Raw genomic sequence first — 10,166 nt, 5'->3', positions numbered from 1 at the left:
GGCTTCTATTCCATACTCCATTACAGCAAGTCTCACAGAGCAGGGCATGCGTCCCGACTCTATACTCGATCTAAAAATGGAGAGCCCGATAGGGACCCATCTCGGCACCTGCTTTTTAGAACTGCTGGTGCTCTGCACCGGTGGGACCCAGCCCACTTAACCCCTTCGATGCTCATGACGAGTGCAGCTCGTCATGCAGTACACTGGTCGTGTGCAATGGTAATCAAAGGTTCTCAGCACAGGAGGGGAATTGCTGCAGCAGTGATGGTGTTAAAGCCTTGCCTACCTACATCCTGTGACTGCCCCTGACAAGTGACTGTTGGCTTGTTCTGTTTTATGTCCTGTTTCCAGAAATGCCTCACTGCATAAAAGGCCTGAATAAAGCCTCGTCCTGCAAAGCCCCTTTAACAATGTATTCATTATGTTTAGCGTTGGTTATACCTTACACTTGTCTAACCTTTGTTTATGATAATGTTGTTGCAGACTTAAATTGTGTAAAAGGAAAGGAGACATTTATTAGGTGCTATGTCTCTGTTTCATCAGTATTCAGCAGATCACCGAGTCACATCTGTTTGCAGCCACCCACGTCTTGTTAGGATATGATTAAAATGTTAGGTGAGTTTTTCCCTAAGAGTTTCCAATTATTGGCGGCCTTTAAATATATTTATAATGTGCACTATAGATGTCTGATTTCACAAGGACCACCCTTTTTAGTGGGTTTCAGATAAAGGGAAAGACTGCTTTGAACTCGAGCCCCCTATGAGATAAATCCTACTTATCTTCATGTTTAAATTTATAGCAATCAGCCCAGGAAATCAAAAAGTGGCAGACCTGTCAATTTCAACATCTGTTTAAAGCTCTGCCTTTTTGCACAGGAAACGGCACCAATGCCAGAGTAGGTAAGGAAAATGTTGTGAATTAACACAAATGTAAAGTAAAGAAAACAGATTTAAACAAAAAATTACTGCAGACCAGTTAGTCGCACAGTTGTTGAAAAGTGCAGTTTGTGTACAGTCTCTTCTGAAAGAGTAGAGGTAGAGAGCTCCAGACTCCTTAAGATGGCTCACCAAAGCTCTTGGAAGAAAGGTACCTCAAACACAGGAGGAGGATTTCGGAGGTGGGGAGGATCAAGTGTCTTGACCCAGAATATACCAACACCACACTCCCCTCTTAGCCCAGCGGCATGATGTACTTGTGTTTACCAGTATCACGAGATCCGGTACACGAGTGCCTCGAGGTGAATCCCTTCACACCAGGAGACTATGCAGAGGCCCAGTGCCGCCCTGACAGTGTAATCACTACACGCTGGTATCCTCGAGACCCACCAGACTCCCCTAGTTTCCTGCATGTTGCACCTCATCTGTTCAGAGTTCTATGGTGCCCACATACCAACCTCCAAAGAACAGCTGTGCCTGCTTCACATCCAGCGACATCATCTACAAAGCCACCTGGCACCCCAAGGTGCCTTTTTTTTTTTTTTTTTTTTTTTTTTTTTTTTTTTTTTTTTAACAAGAGGGGAACAGAGGAGGACGATATTTAATGGGGTCCAGTGTACATGTCCTAAAGTAGAGCTAGCAGCAAAGTACAAAGTTCCCCAGGGGGCGTTACACAGTGTGGAGCGAGGAGTAGGTATTATGAATACCGTGACTGCACAGAGGGGTTCCCTAGTCGGAACTTAGAGAGCCTCACACACCCAAGGTAATAAGCGTGAAACACACCCTTACTCGAGGGTGTCCGGTGTCATCATCGGCTCCCTGCCCCTCGTCGGACCGGCGTTGCAATGTCCGACGGAGTCCCCCAAGGGTACTCTTTTGACGGGGTTCTTTTAGTTCCTTGCCGATGGTGGATGTGGGTAAGGATGAAAGAGGTGTAGTCAGTGCAATGGTGAGTGAAGGTGTTAAAAAAGGTAATCAGTCCACTAGCAACTTTAATAACGTGGCTGATTCCTTAGTTAAAAGGGGTGGGAGGGGAGTTTAGAGACCGTAAAAAGTGTACAGAATACTAACTCTACCCCCAAGTGTGGTCAACATGTTTCTCGCCATGAGGCGATTCGTCAGGACCTAAAAATAAAGTACTACACAAAGATAATCAAACAGTGAACTCAATGCTCTATCTATATAAAGAGAAAGCAAATACAACCTCACTGGGTCGGAGGACAAGAGGGCCAGGGGGTCCTGCTCTATTTAGGCGACCTAGAGGTAGGGGAACAACAAAAAATAAACAGAACAAAAAAGAACAGCTTAGGTCAATTGAAACATAGTGACTCAGTGTTCAAATCGTGCAGCGTGACTCTCGTGACGCAGGCTCCACACTGTGAGTAGTGAAGGGGGGTGATGTTAAAAGGGAAGATCAATTGAACCGGGAAATTAGGTGCAATGTCCCTTTTCTGGCATACACCACACAGATGTCACACTAAGGGCTTTACCATTGTGTGTTTATATAAAAAAGAATTTAAAAAAATTTTTTGTGATCAATAGCCGAAGCTTTCAAGATAACACCCCGTCCACTACGGGAACAACAGCAGGCATGTAGCAATTAGTCAAGATCTTACCCTAAGGGGATTGAGACTGGGCCCCGCAGCAAGCTCCCGTGAGGCCAGCGTTTATAGGGTGTGGATACACCTATTGAATGTAAAAGTTGGTAGCTGGTAACTTAGACAGGTGAGGAAGCAGTGAATAGTGGTACATTTAGCAGTAGTATTGGCGGCCCCAGGGAGCGCGCAAACTAATCACCCAGCAGTAGTTCATACTCGTGTCAGGTAGGGGAAATAAAGGCTGGGCAGGATAGTCCCCATTAGCTCTGAATCACAGTGACAGTACTCATTATGTGATGTTAGAGAGATATCACTCACAACACTTCTATTGTAATAAGGGACAGTTTTAAAAGCATGTGAGGTAGATGCAGTACAAACCTCAGCCCCTTAAGCACTAGATCGGGCATGGTGAGGGCAGGTTAAAGAGATGGAGACCCGACGGGCTGGGGGTGGGTCAGAGGAGTAGCCAAGCAGGGCATACTGAGTCAGGTGAACTCTGTACAGCGCTGCCTCCGGAAAAGCTTCCGGCGTGCAAGATGATTTCAGGCGGGCCCAAGCGATGGTATGATGGTATGAAGCTTGGCCCGGAATTGTCCCGTCGTAAATACTGCAAGGTGACAAGGGGCCATAACGGTCTCGAGTGAGGCTTACCTTAACGAAACCACTGGAGTAGCGGAACACCTACCCCTCACGCTCGCGGCACCTGGTCAGGGTGCGGAGCAGCTGGTGAAGGTGTCTGCCGGTGTCCGTCATTTTAAGGGAGTAAAGGCGCATCTAAAATGCGTCACGCGCATGCGCAGCACCCGGTCTCGTGCAGTGGGCAGAGCTGGACGCTCAATTGGCTCAGTAAAGCCGCCATCTTTGGAGTGGCAATGATGTTTGAATAGAGCGCAAATAGCTTCGAGATCGATATCTCACGAAGGCAGGCAGATGTGATTGGGCCAGAGGGGGGGGGAAGGGAGGAGGGGGAAAAACGTCACAGGGAGTACTTGATTAAGTATTATTTTATAGAGAACAATAAACAATATTATGGATGAAAGGAGTGCAATGGTGCGGATGGTAGCGCATATTGCGTCATGGTCCCCACGTACAATGTAATGTCCAGTCACTGACTGCAGTTTATACGCTGTCGGGACTGCGTGACTCAACCCAGTCAGTCCGTGGATAAGTATACTAAAGGTGTTCTGTTAAAAGGGGATCAAAGTGGACTGGGATGGCAGGGACCGTTACAGTAAGAGGTGATGGGTTGGGCAGAAGGTTAAGAAGCACCGTTAGTCAGGCGTATAGGGCCGTGGAGGAGTGTCTAGGTGGTGATATCATAGTAGTAGGGGTAGACAGGTGTGTGGAGTAGAAGGTATCTACCTCGAGACACTCGCCCAGGGAATAGCGTCATTCAGTCCTATTGTGTCTAGCTGGAGACGATGCACCCATCTTTGTTCAAGCCTGAACAGAGCTTGTCTATTCATGGCTGGTTGGGACTCAAGCACTAGCCATTGGATGCTGTCGGCCGGGTGATTATGTTGTAGATAGTGTTCATACAGTCTCGTATGAGTCTTGGAGCATCGTATGTTGCTTTTATGCTCCGTTATTCTCAATTTGACCTGTCTCATGGTCATCCCGATATAGAATTTTCCACAAGGGCAGATAAGGAGATAGACACACTTAGAGCTATTACAATTAGTATGTCTAGTCAATTTCCAGGTGAAAGAGTCTGTGAATGTAATTTCTTTGCACTGTCTGGATTGGGGGCAGACGGCACAACCCCCACACGGGTAGTGTCCAACCACGGGTGGGAGGTCCCATAATGTGCGTTGTCCAGCAACAGGTGATTTCTTAGGACGTGTGTGTATCAGGGAGTCTTTTAGGTTCGCTGTTCGTTTAAATGCAAACCTAGGCTTGGGTAAATCAGTGCCCCCTGCATTGAGAATGTCCCAGTGTTTATTCACTGTCTTCTTAATGAAATTTGAATTCCTGGTGAAACTAGTGACACAGATTATAAGATTGTCGCGTTCTTTCTGGTGTACTTCCAGGAGGGCCTCCCTATGGTTGTTAAGGGCTCTCTTACTAGAGTCTCGAATCAATTTGGTGGGATACCCTCTGTCAAGCAGCTTACTTTGTAAGGTGTTAGCTTCCTGTCTATAATCATCCCTTGAGGAGCAATTCCTACGTATCCTCAAGAATTGACCAAAAGGAAGATTTTCGCGTAGTGCTCTGGGGTGATGACTGTTGAACAGAAGGAGACTATTTCTGTCCGTCTCTTTACGGAACAGAGTGGTACTCAGACCGGCTGGTCCCAGCCGTATCGTGAGGTCAAGGAAGGGCAAGGCTGTCTCTGACACAGTCCCAGTGAATTTGAGATAGGGATTCTGTAAATTGATCCAGGAGCAGAACTGATTACAGCTCTCTCGGTCGCCCTTCCAGAGTATCAGAATGTCGTCGATATATCGACGCCATAGTGTGAGATGTTGCCGGAAGGGGTTCGAGTCGGGGTAGATAATCTGATTCTCAAAAGACGCCATATAAATGCAGGCAATGCTGGGAGCAAAGGTCGAACCCATAGAGGTACCTCTGATCTGGTGGTACAGCTGTGAACCATATTGGAAGAAGTTTTCCGTCAACGCGATACTGGCACAGGCCATGATAAAAGATATGGGGGTGGGCGAGGACCACTCCTGCTGCATAAGGGCGGATTCTACGGCTTCTAGTGTGGCTGCTTGGGGAATGTTAGTATACAGCGCTTCAACATCAAGCGTCAGAAGTAGGTCTACATCCTCTCGCCCCTCAATTGACTCAATGAGACGTAAGACATCTCTTGTATCTTGTAGGTAGGAAGGTATTTCCTTTACAATGGGTTGAAGAAAAACGTCACAAAACTTGGATAAGGGTTCCAGTAATGAGCCAATCCCAGAGACAATGGGTCTCCCTGGGACTGGACTGATCCCTTTGTGAATTTTCGGCAGAGTATAAAAGTATGGAACCACAGGGTGCTTCGTCAGGAGAAACTCTGCCTCTTTTTTAGAGATCCAGCTATTGGCTTCGCCTTCCATAATCAGACTGGAGATGTCTGTAATTAGTCTGTTAGTTGGATCAGCTGGGAGGGGTCTGTAATGGGTAGTGTTGGCTAGTTGGCGCTTACACTCTGTGTCGTAATCAATGGCGTCTTGTATGACAGTTGCTCCCCCTTTGTCAGCTTGTTTTATCACGATGGTGGTGTCGTTGCCAAGGGATAGGACTGCTTGTCTTTCAGCTTTACTCAGATTATTGTAACTATTGGAGCATGGTTTATTCTCCAAGGACTTAAGTACAGCCTTCTCAAAGGTCAATACCTCAGGAGGGACCATCCCGTCCGTGGGGGTAAAAGTGGAGGGGTTATGTAGACCCGTATCGGTTTTCTCACTGGAAGGCTGGTCCTGGAAGTAGGCCCTAAGGCGCACTTTGCGGAAAAATTGTTTGATCTCGCATATTTCAGTGAAACTGTCCGGGGTGGGCGTGGGAACAAACCCTAAGCCCTTTTCAAGAGTAGTGATTTCTATAGGAGAGAGAACTCTGTGTGAGAGATTGACCACTAGGCTCTTCTCCCCCTCGCTGTACTCCTGGTTTCCATCGGGGCTGATGTCGATGGCTGGTCTTGCCACTGTACCCCTCTTGTGCCGCTCCGCTTGCGCCCTTTTCCTCTGCCCCAACCTCTGTCGTGAAAAGGGTTCTGGGGGTAGAATTGTGGGGGGCCTTGTGGGTAGAAGGGGTATTGCCATGGAGGCAGCATTTGTGGGGGTCCATGGAACATGGGTCCTTGATGGAAGCCCCGGTTCCAGTTGGGGCGCCGTTGCTGGCGGTTGTTGTTAGGGGTGGTGCCAGCACTAGAGTCACTGCTTGAGGACCCTCTTCGACTTTCAAAGCCAGAATTCTCATCGGAGGAGTACCCAGTTTTCTTATTGGTGTATCCTTCCTTCAGGTAAGGGTAAACTTTTTCTTTCTCAAATCTTGCCACATCTTTTTCGAGTTTGGACAATTTCTGCTTAAGGAGATATTCCTGGTTATCGGCAATCTCCTGATTAATCTCTGCGAGTTTAGCTGTGAAGGCCGTTTTGGAATTTTTACTAACGGCTGTCTTCATCGTTGTTTCTATGGCTGTGATTTTGTCCAGCAGAGCGTCTGCCAATCTTTTGGCTGTTTTGACGATCAAGAAAAGTAAGCCTTTATTTCCCCTACCTGACACGAGTATGAACTACTGCTGGGTGATTAGTTTGCGCGCTCCCTGGGGCCGCCAATACTACTGCTAAATGTACCACTATTCACTGCTTCCTCACCTGTCTAAGTTACCAGCTACCAACTTTTACATTCAATAGGTGTATCCACACCCTATAAACGCTGGCCTCACGGGAGCTTGCTGCGGGGCCCAGTCTCAATCCCCTTAGGGTAAGATCTTGACTAATTGCTACATGCCTGCTGTTGTTCCCGTAGTGGACGGGGTGTTATCTTGAAAGCTTCGGCTATTGATCACAAAAAATTTTTTTAAATTCTTTTTTATATAAACACACAATGGTAAAGCCCTTAGTGTGACATCTGTGTGGTGTATGCCAGAAAAGGGACATTGCACCTAATTTCCCGGTTCAATTGATCTTCCCTTTTAACATCACCCCCCTTCACTACTCACAGTGTGGAGCCTGCGTCACGAGAGTCACGCTGCACGATTTGAACACTGAGTCACTATGTTTCAATTGACCTAAGCTGTTCTTTTTTGTTCTGTTTATTTTTTGTTGTTCCCCTACCTCTAGGTCGCCTAAATAGAGCAGGACCCCCTGGCCCTCTTGTCCTCCGACCCAGTGAGGTTGTATTTGCTTTCTCTTTATATAGATAGAGCATTGAGTTCACTGTTTGATTATCTTTGTGTAGTACTTTATTTTTAGGTCCTGACGAATCGCCTCATGGCGAGAAACATGTTGACCACACTTGGGGGTAGAGTTAGTATTCTGTACACTTTTTACGGTCTCTAAACTCCCCTCCCACCCCTTTTAACTAAGGAATCAGCCACGTTATTAAAGTTGCTAGTGGACTGATTACCTTTTTTAACACCTTCACTCACCATTGCACTGACTACACCTCTTTCATCCTTACCCACATCCACCATCGGCAAGGAACTAAAAGAACCCCGTCAAAAGAGTACCCTTGGGGGACTCCGTCGGACATTGCAACGCCGGTCCGACGAGGGGCAGGGAGCCGATGATGACACCGGACACCCTCGAGTAAGGGTGTGTTTCACGCTTATTACCTTGGGTGTGTGAGGCTCTCTAAGTTCCGACTAGGGAACCCCTCTGTGCAGTCACGGTATTCATAATACCTACTCCTCGCTCCACACTGTGTAACGCCCCCTGGGGAACTTTGTACTTTGCTGCTAACCCCAAGGTGCCTGCCAGACAGGACCAAAGCCTCCTGCGGGCATGTGAAATGTGCAGCAGAAGAGCGAAGCTGGAATCCCAGATGTGCAAGACCACCACAAACACATGCCAAACAGTCGAGAAAGGCGGGCCGGCATCGGCCACGCCACAAGTATGGCGGGCGCACTGGTCACCCTCCCTCAATCACAGAGGAAGTAAGCCTGTCGCGCAGTAATGAAGTGACAGATGCACCTCAAAGCTGGTTGGCCCCAGTCCTTAGAGTGACCCAGAAGTGATTGAATCACTTCCGAGTCACCTGAGGAGCGCAGGTCAGGCCGGTTAGAACCGGCCTGACGGATTAGGGGTTAAAAGGCTGAGGACCGCGAGAGTCTGCCTCTTTGACTCCGCGCTCCACAGCATCTCGCACCAGCCTCTAGAGAGGCTGTAATTTTTTTCTACCTTTTTAATTACAGGTTTTTTGGATGGAGGAGGCGAGGCGTCAGGAGCGCATCGGGTGAACGGTGCGGCTGGAGTTTGTTCCCCTCCTTTTGTTTTGTATCCCTTGGCAGGTTTAGCGTGCAGGGGAGTGGATCTACGAAAGACGTAAGCGGTGGATATTAAAGGAGCCGCAGCTGGCTATCCTTTTTTCTAGGTGGCGGCGAGAATGGAGGGAATCCTTTGCCGATCCCACCCACGCTTCACTTTTAAAAGTGCTTGGTGTAGGAAGGTTCACATGTGCGCCTTGAAGGTACCGGGGGAAGGGGGTTTGTTGGTTTGCTCTGCCTGCAAGACCAGTGTTCGATTCCCTGTGGGAGCCTGTAGCAGTCCCCCTTTTAAGCCTGAAGTCGCCAAAGGAGCTATAGCTCAAAGGAAAGTATTCTAACTTTCGTGGAGCCAGCCCTCAAAGGCCAGGGTTCAAATCCTGCCAAAGCCATAAAAGTATCCCCAGGTGGTAAAGCTTAAAGAAAAGCGGTGCCAATTTTTAGAGCGAGTGCATTAGCGTTGGACGAACTGTTTTATCGCTTTGAGGGGGGGACACCAAAAAGGGTCTGCATACTGTTTAAGGAGCACAATATATTGACGTTTTAGCAGTGGCAAGTTACATAGCACTGCAATTGTGATTGTTAGGCAACTATTGTGGGCATCAGGCCTTGTTGATGACAGCAAGGTGACTCATTCCATACTGTTTTGGGCACATTTAATTGAGGTTTGTCGCTTGGCACAGAATATTGACTATTTTGGGGGACTTTCTTGAGTCTCAGGTGCATTTCTTCTTGCATAGTGTGGGGTGTGCATTTATAGAGTTGTATTATTTGATAATTACTGTATTAGGAGCACTGATGTCAGTAATATAACATTCTCCTTGTCACGATTACAGAGCCCAAGGTCAAAAAGACTCACCATAGTGGCGCATCGGAGGGAGCACGAGGACATCACTCCAAGAGGACATAGACAGGCCTGCCTTTCACTGCTTCTGTGGGCCGCACAGGCTTGAAATTATTCGCCTACCCCAGGTTAGCTGGTGTGGCGCGGCTCCAGTTGCGTGGTGCTTATGGGCAGTTATTGTACCTCCAACAGTGCTAAGGTAAGGACCTGGACAAGGTACCCGGCCTGTAAAAAATTGTGGGGTCTCTCTGTGCAGGAATAATTCTTAAGTGCAGATAGCATTGTGTACACAGTGTTATTGTGTAGCAATTTTAAATGACCCTGCAAGTAGGAGCAGAGGCTATGGCCAGAAAGGCAAAACATGTCGAGAAGCGCTCACGCATGGAGCACATGATGGAGACCATGATGTGCAAGATGGTGACTATGGATAGGAGGTGAAAAAAGTTTGATAAAATAGGAGAGAGCGTGGCAGATCTCAGAGGGAGAGTTGAGGGTCAGGGTGGGGCGGTAGAGAGACCTAAGCGCACCACAGTGCCCCCCAAGCCCAGGGGGGAATTAGACCCACTCCCCAGGTGGGCTAGGCCCAAAAAGGGGAAGATTCCACCATATGCTCCCGTGCCAGTCCCCCATCTAGAGGCGGGTCGGGGAAAGACCCAGCCCATCAGGTGCAGTTCCTTCGGGGGAGGGTCTCCTTGCACTCACAGTTCTAGTGGTACCTGTGGGGGATGTTCCGCAGGGGGAATTTCACCTGTCCCGCCGATCACTACACCTGTTCTAGTGGTCCCCATACCTGTCCCAGGGGTCCCCATATCTGTTCCAGTGGTCCCAACACCTGTCCCAATGGTCCCCACACCTGTCCCAGTGGTCCCTGT

This window comes from Lissotriton vulgaris, chromosome 6 (assembly GCF_964263255.1).
Source record: "Lissotriton vulgaris chromosome 6, aLisVul1.2, whole genome shotgun sequence".
Lineage (NCBI taxonomy): Eukaryota > Metazoa > Chordata > Amphibia > Caudata > Salamandridae > Lissotriton > Lissotriton vulgaris.
This window is presented reverse-complemented; position numbering follows the sequence as displayed.